Source organism: Ceratosolen solmsi, unplaced genomic scaffold, assembly GCF_000503995.2.
Source record: "Ceratosolen solmsi marchali unplaced genomic scaffold, CerSol_1.0 scaffold1, whole genome shotgun sequence".
In the NCBI taxonomy this organism is placed as follows: Eukaryota; Metazoa; Arthropoda; class Insecta; order Hymenoptera; family Agaonidae; genus Ceratosolen; species Ceratosolen solmsi.
Window position 1 is genome coordinate 8,374,067 of NW_011948415.1, and position 18,277 is coordinate 8,392,343.

Sequence of the window (18,277 nt, forward strand, 5' to 3'; positions counted from 1 at the left end):
CCGCTTAGTGGTTGTCACAGCTTTTGGTATCAGTTGGCTCTGGCAGCGAAGCCTACCTATCCGTCCATATTACAATGCCGAGATATTAATTATGAGATATTACGATAAGACGCGAACAATAAGCCCGTATTCAATACGGAGCGATCCTCCCACGCACTACGACCGAATTCGTCTTGCGTCTCTTCAAGAATGTAAACTACTTGAAGCAGCTCCAATGAAAATAAACGAGGAGGCAAAGAAATCATTATCGAAGAATATGCGATAAGTGCTAATGTTATTGGAGTAGGAGTTGGAGGCAACGGGAAGTCAAAATTTCATTATTATCTCGTTGCTTGGCATCGATAACTATTTTATATCCGTTACAACGACTCCAAAATAAGTATCTCGTATTGATCGAGCTTTCTCTTGAAACAAAGAGCTTTCTTTGATTCTCCTACTTGAGAATGTTCGCTTTTATTCGCTTTCAGGGGATGTTCATTGAAAATTAGTAGACAGGAATGTCGATCCCAGGCCAAGATACAAATCATACGACATATCAGGAGCTTGCCCAGAGACATTCGGTCCTAATGTTCTTGTGGAACTAGAAAGTCTCCTGGTACAAGACTTAGGGAAGAATGGAGACAAGACGCATAGAGAAAGAGAAAAGGAGAATTGTGAAGGAAGAGATGGAAAGGGTTGGTTGGTGTGTGAGAAAACACTTGGAGGATCGATCGATATGAAAGTTCGCTCGGACCTTGCACTTACCCTCTCTTTCTCCTCCTCTCTTTCTCCCTCTCTCACTCACTCACTCTCTCTCTCTCTCTCTCTCTCTATCTCTCTCTCTCTCTCTCTGTACGGGAGAGGCTTGGTAATTACCCGGGACGGACCAAAGGATAAGGATTCCGCGGATAGCTTTACGACTCTTGAACTCCAAGATTTACGGCGTATCGCCTACAACGAAAGCTTCGAGTATCCCAGGACTGCTTTAAGAGCCGAACGTAATGCCCCTCCGCAGCCGCTTCTAGTCACTTCAAAGATCACATTTGCACCAAGAAAAGCCTCTTATACATGATTAATGAAATTCGATGATTAATTTAGATCACGCGTATTCTTGGTATTCGTGGATTTTATTTCTGGTTACGAAAATTCGCCATGAACGAGCCTAAAAATGGCAATAACAAATTAATCAGAAACGTATTCCGAAATATCTATTAGACGTTGACGTCGAGCAGCTTCCGAATGCTCCAGATGCTGACAGATAGCATCCTGTTATTGCCATCGGATCTCATCGCTCTTCCTCGTTATACAGACTATACTTGTAGTGCGTAGGGCGAAGGGTGAGTCGTAGCTCGATTTTACTAGTATGGCGCATTCACTCGGCGAATCCACGCGCGCCTCTAAGCAAGATCGTTGATTACAAATAAACTTAAGAGACACAAACCAGCTTCCGCGCAGGGCTGCCGCCGCTTTCTTGAGTGCAGAAGGTCGCGAGACATAGGAGGAATTCCAGGGTTAAAACAACCGACGGCGCATTGTCTCTCGTCTTGTCTCGTTAAATTTTCCAACATCCCGACCACTCTCTTGCTCTCCTCCCTCCCTCCTTGCAGTGCTTTAATCAGCTAGACGATATCTTCGAAGCCATTATCCTTAAAAAAATATTAGCATCTTCTTTTACGAATGAAATTTGCGATTATATTCCCGTTAGCTTGTATTCTCGCGGAGCAAGTAAAATGCAAAGAGTCGTTTTGCTTATCCAGCGCAAGCTATACGGAAACAACAAAACTCTCGACTTGCTTTTCCTTTCCGCTTTAAGACGAATTCCACTCTCGGCTAGCGATCTCCCGTATCTCAGCATCTCCGAGGGATCTCTAATTCGATCTGTGGCAGGGTGGCCCCGAGATCAGGTTTACTATTTGCGTAACTGTGGATGCTTTGCATTCTCAGATCCCCGTACAGCTTTCGGCAGAGGGTCGATCATCCATACCTACTCGACCCACACCCCTCTCCTTCGACTTGTCATTCACAATCGAAATCTGTTTTCTCGAGGCGTCAGGAATCGGTCGAATTCCAAAGATGCTCGCTCTTATTTTGCCTGTGTGTGCCTCGCAATGGCTACCACGTCGTCTTAAATCACTATAAACTTTTCTTGTCTCTCTCTCTCTCTCTCTCTCTCTCTCTCTCTCTCTCTCACTCACTCTTAAACTCTTTCACTCTTTCACTCCCTCTCCCTGTCAATGCAATGACAGTTTTGGACACAATTGAAATTCTTCTGACCATTGTCCGAGATGCTGACATGTCCACTTGGAGACTATTGAAAATACCGATTTGGCATGCGTCGTCACGACAGCAGTGCGAGCAAAATTATTTACCGAAATTGATCCTATTATTCTTGCTCTATCGATATAATTCACGTGTCATGGATTTTCAAGCAAATAATGGAAGGACCGAATCTTAAACAATTGTAACAAAAATAAAATTTATAATTATCGCATTCTGATTATGGCACGAAAGCATATTATTGTAATCGCGTTGTAATATGTAACATTTGTCGATTATAATAAATAATAACTGATATATATATATATAATATTTAGTCCTCGATTTTCAAAAATACTGTTAATATTATTATTGTCATCATCTTAAATTTGAGCGAATAAGTTGTATTATCTTACATTAAAAAAAAAATATTGGCATATTATTTCGAAATATCGATTCGATTATTAATTTTTTAATAAATAATATTGTAATATCTGTGTATTATCAAAAGGAGACATGATATTTAGAATAATTTTTAGAAACTTTTTTGAAGATATTTTCCTCTAGGATATTACCAACTTTCCGTTACATGACTTTAACCAAAATAATATAACAGAACAAAACAGCATGTTTCATTTATTAACCATATTTAATTATTAAATGTTTATAATTATTCGTACATAGGTATAGCGATGTGCCTATAAACGTATGCAATAAATAGTTCACGATATTTATGAAATGGAGCACATCATAATCAGAATTTATATGGATATTTAAAAAAAATTTCCTTAAAAATAAAAATATAATTAATTTCATTATATTAATAGTACCTTCAATATGTCAATTTTCAATTTTACAATATACGAGATTGCATAGTAATTAAACCGAATAGATAAATTAAGATGCATTACTGCTTAGTATTAGTATTTTGCAATTTTTTTAATCTAAACAATTTCTTAGGATTTTTGGCAAATGAACACAGTGTGGTATATATTTTCTGTTTATTTATTTTTTCATTTCTTACCTATTAAGCAAGCAAAGTCCATATTTCATTGATGCAATTTTGTCGATGCATCTGTCAAAATAAATTTTTAAAAACATAATGGATACGCTGATGAAAAAAGTAAATGCAATTCAAATTTGGAAAAAAAAATGTACTAATTAGGTTGGGGCGAGTTTATTGGTTTAAGAGAAAATTACAGAAATAAGATTAGAATGAGAATTGCAATGACGTCAAAGAAAATTACGCATTGTATGAAGTCAGAGTGGGAAAATTCCATTCTTCATTGCAGTTTATTGTATTTTCCACAGACGAGTGGAAAAGTCTCCTAAGCGTACGTTGCCGTTCGAGATGCGCGGGCGAAGCGGTGTAAGAGGAAGCTATTACGCAGATGCAATTCGAAACGAGAGAAACGTATGCTACATTTATTAAAGAGATTGCCTCGAAAGATTGCTGTTTTGCGCATGGCTACGTCGTTGCTTACACCATTCCTGCAGCCGACGAATCTTTTTGTCTCTTGCTCTCCCTCTCTTCTAGATTCCTTACTTTCCCACCTTCTTCTTGATCCTTTTATCTCCATCTCCCGTCCCTCCCTTCCTCCACCCACTCAAAGATCCCACCTCCTCATCGCCCACTCGTCCACTCGCTCTCTCACTCTCACTCTCACTCTCACTCTATATCTCTCTCTCTCTCTCTATCTCACTCTCACTCACTCTCTCTCTCTCTCCCTGTCGAGCGCGCGCGCGCGCGTTATCTCCCTATCTCTATATCGCTATATCTCGTGTATTTTCTTTCTCTCCCTTCTACGCTGTCGCCGCGACTTTTTCTCTTTCATTCGCTGTCTTTTGTCTCCCTCTTGTTCGAAAGTTGTTTCGGTATCTGCTTCTCTCTTCCATATCATCATTATGTCGGTCCCAACCCCGCCGCCAAGCTGCAGCAGGCATTCGAATTACGCCGTCGTTTATATTCAATTTGTTTCTAGAAATTACAATTTGTCGCGAATCGGCGCGGAAGTCGGGCTGGGGATGGGAAAATAGAGAGTTTCTCTTTGCCTCCACCTTCGCTGCTTGCCTCCGCCATCCTCCAAACCCGGCTTCGTTCGTTCGCTCAGTCGCTTCCAGGGAAACTCTCTACTTTCGATAATCGCTAGCAGCTGCGGCAGCGCAAGCCCAACTGAAACACAGTCAACGACAATTAAAATCCTACTCCACGGTTTATTATTACTTTTATAGAATAGGTGAGCTACCATCTCCAAGCCTCCCCCCCTCTCTTTCTCTCTCTTTCTCTCTCTCTCTCTCTCTCTCTCTCTCTTTCTCTTTCTCTAACACATAAATGCGATATAAGTGAAAAAAAGTATAGTTATCTTATGTATCTATATGTCAATCTATACATCTGTCGGTCTGTTCCTATCTCACTTTCTCCTTCGTGGAGGAAGGCACGCGCGCGCGTCCACGTATACCCATTCACCACTCACTGGCGTTCGAGAGGATCTTGGACGATTTGCTTTGGCGGAAATAAGGGCTCGCGAGTGCTTTTCTCGCGGACAAGCGCCTGCCTTTTTCTCCGCTGCTCTTTTCATCTCCTTGTGCTTCTGGCTTAATTAAGAGGGGCATCTTGATGAATTATTCGAGCGCGCTTTTCGCATGTGATAAGGAGGGAGGTAGACTGGCAGACAGGCAGAAAGGAAGGAAGAAAGGAAGAAAGGTAGGAAGGATGGAAGGAAGGAAGGACGAAAGGCGCTCGCATTCGCCGCGACGACTCCTCGTTCACATGTGACTTGGCCCACGAAAGCGCATCGGTAATTATGACGTAAAGTTGATAAGAGAAATTACTCAGCGTCAAAGCAGCCTCGTGGCTCGCGTCACCGAGCACAAATTACAAACCCCTCGGTCTGGCTGGCGACGGAGCTCCGGCCCGTCGACGTCGACGTCGTGCGAAACCACCCAGCGAACTTGGCCTCGCCATTAGCGAGCAATTTAGAATTATCCCGCGAGACATCAGAAGAACCGAAATTCCCTCGCGTTTGCTTCAAAAATCGCTTATTCAACCTGACAATCTCATTAAGCTGCCATTGTGCTTTCTTTCATCTAATTATTGCCGCGTATTTTTATTGGCCGCGACACACCACACCATTACACCGCTTACGCGAATATCCTGACGTCGTTTCGACTAATAGCCTTGATTCCCCGAGCATGACCCCAAATTAATTTGGCCTAATAGAAAATAATAACCGGCTATAAATGACGTGCGTGGGCGTAAACCGCGCGCTCGCACTCGATGAAAAAACCAGCGTCCCATTAACGACGAAACTACGGGACGGCTCCTCGACATCCTGCCGAGGATCGTACATTCTCATCGATCCCTGGCTATTCTCGGTTATCCGTGAAACTCGGTCAGGAAAGCAGATTAGCTAAGAGTCTGGTTGGTGCATGGCTGCCGAAGCGCAAACCTAAGGATTACACTTTAAGTCGCCCGCTCGCTCGTTTTACTGTAAACAGAGGCTCGAAAAATATTCATGAACGATATCCAAGCCTGCATTCGAACTTAGGAAGAGATAAATCGAGGGTGGGAGTCACCGGGGGATGGGTCGCGCACCTGCACTAGCAGCAACACACACGTAGAAAAAGACGAAGTCGATAAAACACGGCGCGGCAGCGGTATATTCGCGCGCACCCGGACCCCGTCATAAAGAGCTCCCCCGCTCGTCCTCCCCGCCCAAAACCAACCGACGCCATCGCCAGATGCGTGTGTGAGCTCCCCCGTATCTTCAGAAATATTGGTTAGATTTACATATTTTACGTTAAAGAGACCGAAGGATAGCGCACTGCCTAAAGAAAAGCTTCTGCGGGGGCGGAAAATGGGAATCCCAGGTCTGCTTTGAATACGGCCGCATACTACCGCTTCAGAGATGCTAAATATTAATACCTACTAGTGTTCCTTTTACCCTCTCTCTCTCTCTCTCTCTCTCTCTCTCTCTCTCTCTGTCTCTCTCGTACGCTCGCATCCTCCGACTCTCCTACTCTCTCCCTTACCATGTATACGTACCCGTCTCTTATCACTCTTTGATAACGACCCGTTTTTCTCTTTTACTTTCTCTCTACCTTTTTTTTTATCCATTCCCCCGTTTTCTACTTTTCATCCCACACACTGTTCGAGTAGTTTCTTTTACTGTTCAGCATGTTCCGTGCTCTCTTTCGTTTTTTTTTTTTTTTGCCACATCGGAGCGCGAGGCGAACCGCTGTATAGGTGAATTACGCTTTAGTGATGCCGCAATGGTCACTATAACCGACGGCACAGCCACACGTTTTTGTTTTAACGGCGCGTTCTTCGAGTCTGTAAGAGTTCCAACATTTCCATTACTGCCCCCAACTACTTTATCAGCCGTTCGTACATCGCTGTCAAACAAGAGCTCGTGCCATAATTTTCATCCATCTTTTTTTCTTTTCTTTTTCTATTTCTTTCTATTTTTAATAAATGATAATAATATGAATACTACAATTATTGAAATAAAATCAGTTTGTGGATGATGAATAATATTATTCATATCTGACTGACATCGATATGCATGCATTCCATTATCATCTTAAATGCTCATAAATATTCTTATACGAAAAATATCTTGGATATTATATTCCAAACTTTCTGAAATGCCACGCTTTATTACATATTGATTTTTCATACTGTAAGATAAAAAAACCAAACAATTTTATTTATTTAGATGCCATAAATATTTTCTGAAAACTTTCTCCTTTAATATTAAATAGTGTTAAATAAATAATTTTATTACATATTTGGAACTACAAACACACACCCACATGCACACGCACACGCACATGCGCGCGCGCGCACACACACATATTGAAATTTACATATTTTAAAAGCTATATATATTTTGAAATTCATATATTTTGAAAATACATATTTTGAAACCTACGGATAATATGATTCAATGCAAGAAGAACAGTATTTTCCAATTTTTAATATTAAACAAATAACAATTATTTCTTGTACTATTTCGTTCATGCTCAGCGGAAATTTAAAGAAATCTAAAAATTCTATTTCGAATAATTATTTAAATCTTATGAATTATTAACGGTATAAATTATCAATTATTAGTAGAAAATTTGTACCCAAATAGTTTGAAATATTTCATACATTGCCGTTTTCATTAATATTTATAACGTCCCTTTGTAATTATTCTTTTTACGTATTACATTTTTATGTAAATATTAATTAAAGCAAATATCCATTGTATAAATTATATTTTAATAGCAGTTAATTTTTTAGATACACTTTTAAACTAATATATACTTGAGTTTGTAATATTATATAATTATGGAATTTTTTTTTTGTACTCGATGCTGCAATAGGTCATCACATATGTCATATGTCTATTTTGTCAGTTTATCTACATCCGAGGCATATAAATGCATCCGAGGCATTGATTTTTTGGTTTATATTATAATTATTGTCAGCTAAAGTATATCGAATTAAGTAGAGAAAACGTATTCATAAAAGGACACGTATGACTTAATTAAAAGCATCAAAAACAGACTCAGTAAGATGCATATTTACAAAGGAGCTGCAGAAGTGTATCGCATAGCATTTTGTCTATTTAATAAAGTTGATTCAGAAGTATTCGTTAAGGGGTTGGCCTTTGCTTCCACGACAGCAACGCGTGACAGGGGCTTAAGGGGGCCAAAGCGTATGTCTGGGAACAAGGTAAATCCTTATGGATACTAGCAAAGGATGAAAGAGTAAGGAGAAAAGTGAGTATTAATAAAAAGAAGCGCAAGAAATAAATAAAACAAACGAGCGAATAAATAGCAAGACAAGCGGACTGAGAAGATAGCGTCAAGTCGAGTGGCGTGACTGCGAATAAAACGCAAGGAAGAAAGAAGAAAGAGAGGATAAAAGAGAAGTGCAGGGAAAGAAGGGAGACTAATGTCGCCGCAAAAGAACATTTTAATTAATATTATTCACTTTTTAACCTGACGATCAAACGTCCCTCTATCCGGCACGCCACACTGTACGCGAGAACGAGGAAAATGAAAAGGCTGAAAAATATGAAGAAGCCCCGGCAAGTGCGCGGCAATGCGCTGAAAGGCCGGCTAAACATTTTCCCGCAATGTGAAAATTAATTCGCGCAGCGCAACTACGTAACGCGACGACGTCGATGACAAAGGCAAATGTTCAAATATCCAGAAGTAGAGGTGCCATGCGATCGGTATTAGCATCGCGCTTTTTTTTACTCTCAACCTCCATCCGTATGAAACAATCAATGCCATAATACGACTGTGATTTATGGGGTCGAGCGAGAGCTCGCGAGCGCGCAAGAGAGAATCGGAAGGGAATTGGAATACGGAAGGAAAGTGGCAATCGAGCCGTTCGATTTCGTCGCGCGAATGGAGGCCAATCGAGTGGCGCCAGGGTCGTCGAGCAATTTCCAAAGTGGCTTGTCTCTCTCTCTCTCTCTCTCTCTCTCTCTCTCTCTCTCTCGACTCGCAATCGGCGCTACGAAAGCCAAGAGGGTAAGACGAAGGTAGCAATTTACGCAAGATGGTGTCTATTTGACAAACGATCGAATCCCCCAGCCTCGGCAAATAATCCACGCGAGCGCGCTCGTTTTCATTCTTCGCTCGCTTTCATTCACGGGACAGTGGTCGGGGTGGTGGGTGGGACAGGCTAGGGGGAGGGCAAAGTCGCGAATACATTTATGTCGTGCCACCACGACGCGACTCGCAGTCGGTTATATTGGCGAGCTACGTGATGGAAGCCGACGGATGATACATGGAAATACGTCAAATACGCCGTCTTGGCTCTTATGAAATGAAAAAACGAAAAAAATGCTCATGCAGATGCGGGGGTACATTAGGATGAGATATACGCGTGACGTGAAGGAGCTTATGCTTTGGACTTCTAAACGAGTGAATATCTCTGGCTTGTTTAACGGATTTCATCGATGAGTCCTCCACTCCTGGGTTATCATCAATTTTTCTGCGTCGCCCAATATCAGGTCCTTACGACCGAGACACAGTGGTACGATGTAATCGAAAGCCTTTGGGCGCGTCTATTTCACTCGTCGATGATGCGCTCTCCCTCTCATCGACAAGCTAAAGCGAATAATCACTTTGCGAGCCGATAAAGCGATTTTTAATGTTAATAGCTTTTAAGGATTTTCATCACAATAGAAATTGGAATACGAGAATAATAGACGTGAGTGGAATGGAAGGCTATGCAAGCCTACGCTCAACATTCCCATTGTCGCATTAGCTTTAGAAATCTTACTATTATTATTATTATTATTATTATTATTATTATTGTTGTTGCTGTTGTTGTTGTTGTTGTTGTTGTTGTTGTTGTTGTTGTTGTTGTTGTTGTTGTTGTTGTTGTTGTTGTTGTTGTTGTTGTTGTTGTTGTTGTTGTTGTTGTTGTTGTTGTTGTTGTTGTTGTTGTTGTTGTTGTTGTTGTTGTTGTTGTTGTTGTTGTTGTTGTTGTTGTTGTTGTTGTTGTTGTTGTTGTTGTTGTTGTTGTTGTTGTTGTTGTTGTTGTTGTTGTTGTTGTTGTTGTTGTTGTTGTTGTTGTTGTTGTTGTTGTTGTTGTTGTTGTTGTTGTTGTTGTTGTTGTTGTTGTTGTTGTTGTTGTTGTTGTTGTTGTTGTTGTTGTTGTTGTTGTTGTTGTTGTTGTTGTTGTTGTTGTTGTTGTTGTTGTTGTTGTTGTTGTTGTTGTTGTTGTTGTTGTTGTTGTTGTTGTTGTTGTTGTTGTTGTTGTTGTTGTTGTTGTTGTTGTTGTTGTTGTTGTTGTTGTTGTTGTTGTTGTTGTTGTTGTTGTTGTTATTGTTATTATTGTTATTATTGTTATTAATATTAATAATATTATTATTATTATTATTATTATTATTATTATATCAATAGTGGGCTAAAGTGTGTCTGTCAAAAAGAGCGAATAATTTTTAGAATGAATTTTCATCCCGAAAACGACGGCTTCCCCGGACAAATTTCATTTAATACGAAACTCTGATATATTTTTCTGAAACTGCTATTATGCATTTCGAACCAACAAAAAGTTACGAGGGTGATAAAAATAAAAATTTCAAAGATACACAAATCTGTATAAATAACGCTACTTTAATTGAATGAATTTATAATAAAGAATACAGAATATTATTACGAGCAACTGTAGCCATTCGGTCATTATGATTTGAAAATTTGCCATTGTTTTCCTTGTTAATGTGCTTGTTAACTGCCTTTTGGTTGCATTATCTAGGTGAAATATGTATTTTAGCTAGATTTTTATTGTAAATTTTGTCTTTCGGGCGAACGACAGAATGTTTCATTTTCCGGAGAAATGATAATGGTACAATGATAATTGCATTTATAACATTGTCCAAGGTGTATTTAATATCTAATGAAGTGCACAGTAGTGGTAAAATAATTAATTTTTTTATGTCATATATTAAATATCCCAATGATGATAGTTCGTAAGACCAAATTTGCTTAATTTGTTTAAGGTGATTGTCCAGTGGGGTTTGTAGTTAGTTGCCGATAATGATCGACGCATTCGTCGATTGTAAATAAAATCTCTCTAAGGTTCAAAGCAAATATTATCAAATCAAATAATATAGAGATTGAAAGGAAAAGCTAATAACGAGAAAAATAGACCTACGTACGAATAAATTAAGGGAGAAAAACGAGCGTTGAACCCGAGTGGTTGCGTGTAACATCAGGCATGTCAATTTGTGATCTTCTTCTCCTGCTTCTTCTCTCTCTTTCTCTCTCTCTCTCTCTCTCTCTCTCTCTTTCTCTTTGTCTCTCCCTCTCTGTACGAAGGCAAAAGTGGAAGGAAAACATAAAATAAGGTTAGCGGGAGTCTACGCGACACACGGACGCACGCGCGCACGGGAGCAGCCACCCCGGGAATCAGATTTTGATCAGCGGGAAATCGCATTGAATGTGATAACTCGAATCTAAGGGTTACCCTGTTAACGTTCTCCCTCCCTCTTTTCGCTTCTTTCTTTGTATCTGACTCGTCAATAGCGCAATGAAGATGAAGGATAGACGGCGGCGGCGGCGGCGGCGGCGGCGGCGGCAGCTACGGCGGTGTCGGCGCGTATTGCTACGGATGCCTTTCAACCAGACTACCCGACTGATTTTCCACTTGTGGGATATTCAATATAAGGCAATGCTGAAAAGGAAGGTTTGAAGGAGGCTTCAATACAGAACGGCAAAAGGAGGAGTTAGAGTTTGAGGAGGAGGAGACAGATAAAGAGAAGGAATCGGCAAGCAAGGGGCAAGACAAGGAACCTAGAAAGAGTCGCCGAACGTGCGTGCTTATATAAAAACTGTATATAAAAGAAAAGGGAAAAAAACAAACAAACAAAAAAAGAGAGAGGAAAAAATTGAAAAAAGGCAAAAATAAAGGAGCGTCGATGCTCAGGGAACCAAAAATCAGGGACTTGCTCGCGCGCTTATCCATTCATCCTCTATCGACTCTTATGCACACTTGTGAACATGCGATGCTCCGTGCCTCCGGGCAATCGCGACGTACCCTTGGGCACTTGAAAATCCGAGGCAGCGATAATCTTGTCCGAGCTACTTGGCAATGGAGTTTGATTCCCATCAAAACTTTCAATTTCCATGCCGATCGACGAGCGCGTAATAAGACGTGGAAGAAGAATCCGAAGAAGTACAATGAAGTTTTCGAGTTTCGAAACGAGATTAGTCGATGGGAAGGAGGCGCCGTGACTCGTCGATACGTCGCAGTGAAATTATGCCGAGGCGCGGTGCACGCGGGCAACATCGCAACATCGCAACATATTTTCCAGTATTAAGTTCGACGGCGTCGCGGCTCCACCGAGAAGCCTCCTCTTTAATTGCCACGAGTTGCGAGAAACTTTGTAATTGAATGTCCTGGGGAAATCTCAATATGAAAATCATCAGCGGGCGGGGACCGGATTGAAGAAAGATGATACGCTCTCGGTAAAGTTTCGCGGAGAAGCCGTTGTGGGAGTGACGCGTGCCCTCTTTGCGATGCCGCGTGCATGTTCGAGCGAATGTACGGATCGAGCTAGCTGGTGGATTAAAGGTGTGCGCCCGTTGCGCGTGTGGCCGCACGCGCACAGCAAAGAGGAAAGAGATGAAAGCCGATGGGGCGCATAAAGGCCATTCTCCGATGCCAGGGCGGCGCGAGCGGCGGAGTTGCTGAATATAAAAAGGGCCTCGCGATGTACTCCCCCTCTCCCCTCCTCGACTAGCCTCAACCGTTCACCCGTCTCCAGCTCCCGACCAAACCCATTCCACCCCCCCCCTCCCCAAACCACTCCCTGGGCGACGCATTGTCGACCGATGCAGCGATGAATTCTTGGAGGAGCGCGTGCGCGCGCGCGCGCGTGGCCCCGACATCGAGCGAACCTCGGCCCATTACTGAACGCGTCCCCGGCTGATAATGTGGAAATGTCGAGGCGACTTCCGAGTGAATGCACCGGCCGAAGATCAAACAGCAAACCTAAACCGCTGTTTGTTTTTCATCACGCCCCTGATCCTTTATGCAGCCCCCGTTTTATTCAGAATTTAGGTTAGCTCTCTCGACAGCCTCCTCGGCCATTCTTACTCTCTATCGCGCTCATGCTCTCTCCTCTCGCCACCTCCTCATCCACCGTGTGCACGAGCGCGCACGCCTCTGTGTCTCCCGCTACTTAATGCTGATACACACGAGAATGCATGCGATACATCGCTCGACGAGCTCTCTGATAGGGCCCTTACTTTCAAAAAGCCTTCAGTTCATATCAAATGCTCGCAAATAAGCTCCCGGTAATTGCTATCCGCCTCAAAGTAGCATTTCAGACCTTTTCTCTCCTTTTATTCTCCATTTTTTCTTTTGCTTTCTTTCTTCTTTTCTCGTATCCCCCCCCCTCCTCTCGCTCTCTCTCTCTCTCTCTCTCCCTCTCTCAATCTCTCTCACTCTCACTCTCTCTCTCTCTCTCAATCTCACTCTATCTATCTCTCTCTCTCTCTCTCTCTCTCTCTTTATTATAATGTATCATTAATTAATCTCGATCTCTTGGCTTTCAAATACATACTCCCCTGGGTTCCCGATTGAAATATGAAAAGCCTTTCTGCGCAAATGTTGGCATTTTTTCCCATTACATTGAAAGAAATCGCAGCCACTGCTGTGCGCGCGCGGTGTAAAGCAACTCTACCGCCGATAAATCTGCCCCACCGATCGAAAACAATGAAAATTCAATCCTTGAGGGTAATATTTAATACTTTGGAACATAACGATTTATTGCTCAATGGGGAAATTAAGTGGAGTTATTTTCTGCTCTCCGACAATAACTTCGAGCGCTGAAATCTGTTAGAATCGACACTCCGCTTCGAAATAAGCGTCTTCGAATTTTAATTAATGTACTTTAAAATCAAAGCTCACGAATTAATGCTATGTTTCGTGTTATTGTGAAGGACATTACTGATTTACAAACAGACGAGAGAATTTAGAAAACGATGCCAAAAGATATTGCGAGACCATCTTGGGGAAAGCTTTTGAAAGTTTGTTTGAAGTTGTTGCATCGAGCATCGAGTAAGTACTTTGGCATCTAAGCTTGCCACGGTGAAAGAAGAGAAGTAAGATACACACATTGAAAAGCTACTGCGGGAAAAAAGTATTCTAGTGGCGCAACGAAAAGAGTCGTATAGATGCAGACGCTTCTCCCGAAAGGTTAGAAGAAACAGTGAACGTAGGTGGAGGTTGAGGAAGAGGTGGTGGAGTAGTAGTGGGAGGAGGAGGATGAGGTTGGACGTACGGGGGTGGATTTCCACGTTATCCCCATATAGACAAAGTATCCGTGAGCATTATCTTCGTGCATAATGCATGCACAGCCACACTCCGATGGAGCCAACCCCCCCCCCAACCCCTCTCCCCACCTCCAACCCCTCTACTTATCCCGCTGGATTCTCCACTTTCTCGCCTCTTGTTTTGCCGATTCACAGAACGCCTCCACTCGCCCTCTCTTCCACTTCTTTTCCGTTCTGCTGCCACCGCTCACCTCATCCTTTCTCTCTTCAACACGTACAATTTCCCCTCTCGCGACAATCACTATTTCTCTCTCTCTCTCTCTCTCTCTCTCTCTCTCTCTCTTTTCCCTCTGTTGGGCAAGTATTTCGTATTATTTTATTGTGCTGCGGCTCAATAGTAGCTCCCTCTGCTTCTAGCATTATATATGCTCGCGTTTCTCCTTCTCCATCCCCAGCTGCTGTCTCTCTCTCTCTCTCTTTCTCTTTCTTTCTCTCTCTTTCAGTCACTCACATGAAAAAGACTCTTATAACTGCCTCGTGAAAGTCGCCTCTCTACGAGTTATTTCAAGTTATTCTACATAGGTTATATGCGTACGGCAGGTAAAGCGACGAAGAGAAATGTACAACAGAGAGAGAGGGATACAGAAGGAAGAGGCGCCGGAAGGATTGTACGAGCTTATTCGATATGTACACTAGAAGAAGGAGCGAGAGAGAAAGAGACGCGGTTGAGGAAAGAAGCAGAGAGTGAGAGAGAGTGAGAGAGAGAGAGAGAGAGAGAGATGCCTAAAACAATACATACTGGCGGAAGAGGAGGGGAAAGCCGGCATAGAAGGGTAAGGGGAAATATTCGGGGGTGTATATGCAGATATACGCCGAGTACTTAGCATTAAGTATTCAACGCGAGGGGATCACGTATTATCGCCGAGTCCCTCTACGCTGTACACTTATTTATTGCTCGCTAGTACATACTCCAAGGCTGATGCAAAAAGAATGCATGTAGCGCCATGTGATCGACCACCCCATTCTATTACATAGCGTCTTTCGCTTTTGTTCTTACCCCTTCTGTCTTCCATCCTGAACAGTGATAAAAGCTGTACCAGCGAGGAGCAAGTCCCTTAATGTATGTTGTCCTTGGATTCGCCTAATTATTATTTGGTGTATTACAGTGGTAACTAATAAGCGAATAGCGGGAGATGAAAAAGCGAAGTAAGTAGGAGGCTGAGGCCGTAAGGTTGACAAAGCAGTTGGAGTTTTACTAGCACTTTCGCTTTCGGCACAATGAAAGGTAGGGCAGTGCGGAGTGGCAAGGAAGTTCCTTAGAGAAGAGCAAGTGAGCAGCATGTCGTGATCTCTCGGTACACATAGCCAAGCTCTTTACGAGGTACAGTGGCGGCTAACTGCTGGGGACCAATAAATAAAGCCCGCCGAAGAAATACGAGCGATCATTAAGTTATGACCGTACTCGACTAGTTTCCCCGACCCGAGCCGGCCATGTATCATTTGCTGAGTTTTCCCGCGGGAAAGAGGCCCACGAGAGCTGTGCTCGGCCACCCTTTTTATCTATATTGGATATCTACGTGTATGTAATTAAAAATTTAATCTCCAATTGCTCGCTATCAATTTATTCAGATTGGAAGTTACGCTCGAGTAATTGGCTTCATAATCAGAAATGTACATGATAATGAAAAGTTTCCGTTCTCATAAGCTCCTACGCGAGTCGACTACAAGTATTCTATTCCCTATTACTGATAAGTATAAACTAACTCTAATTAACTAGTAGATTCAATAATTCGTTATTTGTTCAAATTGCATTATATTATATGAGTATTAAGTGATTAAAAACAATTAATAGGGTATGTGCGTGTGCGTGAGTTTGATGTAAAGTAAACTTCATAATGTTAAGGTATAATATAAGTGTTGTATGTATTTGGTGCGGACAGTAACTGAATTTTTTACTTAAATATAATATTGACAGTATAACTTTATGAGTGATTGGTAAAATATTTACATTCATAAAAATCTCGCAAAACCTATTATAAAAGGTGCATTCGATTTGTCGCAGACTTATAAAATAAGAATAATTTAATATATTTATGTAAAAGATATATTCATCGCATAAAATTGAAAGTTACTTGAAAGTTATTTTCTGGATAAACAATTTTCACAGTGCTATGTTTAATATTCTAATAAGTTCACACACACACACATATATATATATATATATATATATATATATTCAACGGAACATATATAAGTCTTTAACGGAAATTCCTCCAAGTCTCAAATGTATTAGTTATATTCAAATTTTAGTGATATATTCGCCAAGCTGACATGATTTAAACAAAAACAAAATGGAAATATACCATTAACCATTATCTTTTTCTATACTATCTCCTTGTAAGGTATAAATAATAGTAGCGAAAGAAGCTCGTAAAATATAGTACTGGATAAATAATAAATAATAAAATGAACAACATTTTCTATTTTACAAAGTTAGTTGAATGACAGGAAGGAAAAAGGAAGAAAAGTAAAGGAGCAAGAAAGCTGCAAGTCGTATCTCAACTGGATGAGAATAAGAATAAAAGCTCGGGATAGAGCCTCTGGTAGGAAAAGCTTCGAAGAGAAAAGGAACGAGAGAATGAGTGAGTAAGAATGAATGGGATGAGCGAGGAAGGTGGGGAGGAATGAGAAGTAAAGTAGCTTTCGAAAAGAGGGATCGGAAAGCAAAGAGAGACGGAAAGAGAAGTAAGCAAGACAACGCCTAGAATCGCGAGCTTTCCACGCTCTTGTGATTTCACCAAGAGAAGGATAGAGCTTGTTTCACAAACAGTTAGGAAGTGGCTAACGCCAAGGATAAAGTGGTATCGGAACGAAACGATCGTCGAACAGATGCCTGGCCATAAAACAAGCAGTCAGCAACCCCCCTCCCCCTCCTCTTCACTCTGTCTCATTCCTTGCCCTCCAGTCGGATTGCTAACGTGGCTCCGAGCGTGTTTTGTGCGTGAGTGTTTGTGCGTATATTTGTGTGTGTGAGCGAGAGAGAGAGAGAGCGCGCGAACAAGTCAACTAGCCGTTCTCTTAATGGCCCAAGACAAACTGCACTTTGGTCTGCGTATGAATCCATGCTATTGCCATTACTGTACTTTTCAATTTGCCCATCGGTAAACAACACACGATATACTCACCATCAATAACAATCCACCTTATCTCTTCGTTTTAACATCATATAATCGACGTTTCATACATTCAAAGGCGTTTAAATAAAATGTATAAATCCACGAGAACTTGACCCCGTGGCAAAATAATTTTTTTTTTTTTTTTTTTTTTTTTTTTTTTTTTTTTTTTTTTTGGCTAACAGTGATGCGCGTTAAATGGCAATTAACACAATATCAAAACAATGGTATGAAAGACGAAATGGGTACGAATAAAGTTTAAATTGAGATTTTGAAATTAAATATTTAATCATTGAAATGCGTTTCATTCGACCTAGATATTACGAAATGATAGTTAAAGTATTTCATTTAAGCATACGACGTATAGAAAAATTCTAATTAAGAAATTCCTTTTTATATAACCAGCATTTTTTCCAAATATTTTCAGAATCAATTTTACAAATACTCATCAGCAATGGTTTAAAAAAAAAAAAAAAAAAAAAAAAACAGGAAATCTCATGACAAATTCTTATTAAAAAAGCTTTTGTAATATACTCACACGCGAAAGCAAGCGGACGGTAAAAAAAAAATATTGAAAATAACGTGAAGGAGAAGTGTCCGATAGGCTGAGCGCATAAATTAACGGCAAAGCAAATAAGTAAAGGAACGTCGAATATTCATCACTGAACTTATTGAAATAAAAGAGGGAAATGGAATTAAAATTAAAAAAAAAACTATTTACATTAATAGAATTGAATAATAGAAGAATGAAGACTTAAAGGGGCACTGAATAGACAAGCTGAAAAGAAATAACATGTGTAAGGTAAGGCAGTGGATGGTTGAGATTGACGGAAAGGGATCGGCCTTGATCGGAGCCCTTTTTGACCCGGACATTCCCTCTTTGCTCTCTCGCGTGTATTCGAATAATACTCACTGTAGGTTCGCGCGTCCACGAGGCAACCGTCGGAATATATGAATAATATTGCGGATGCTAACAACCACGGCATATTGAATGTCTACCGACGTCTCTGACTCAGCCCCTCGACGTTGATTACGAGAATCTGTAACTTCGTTAACGATGATGTCTGCGCATGGAGAGG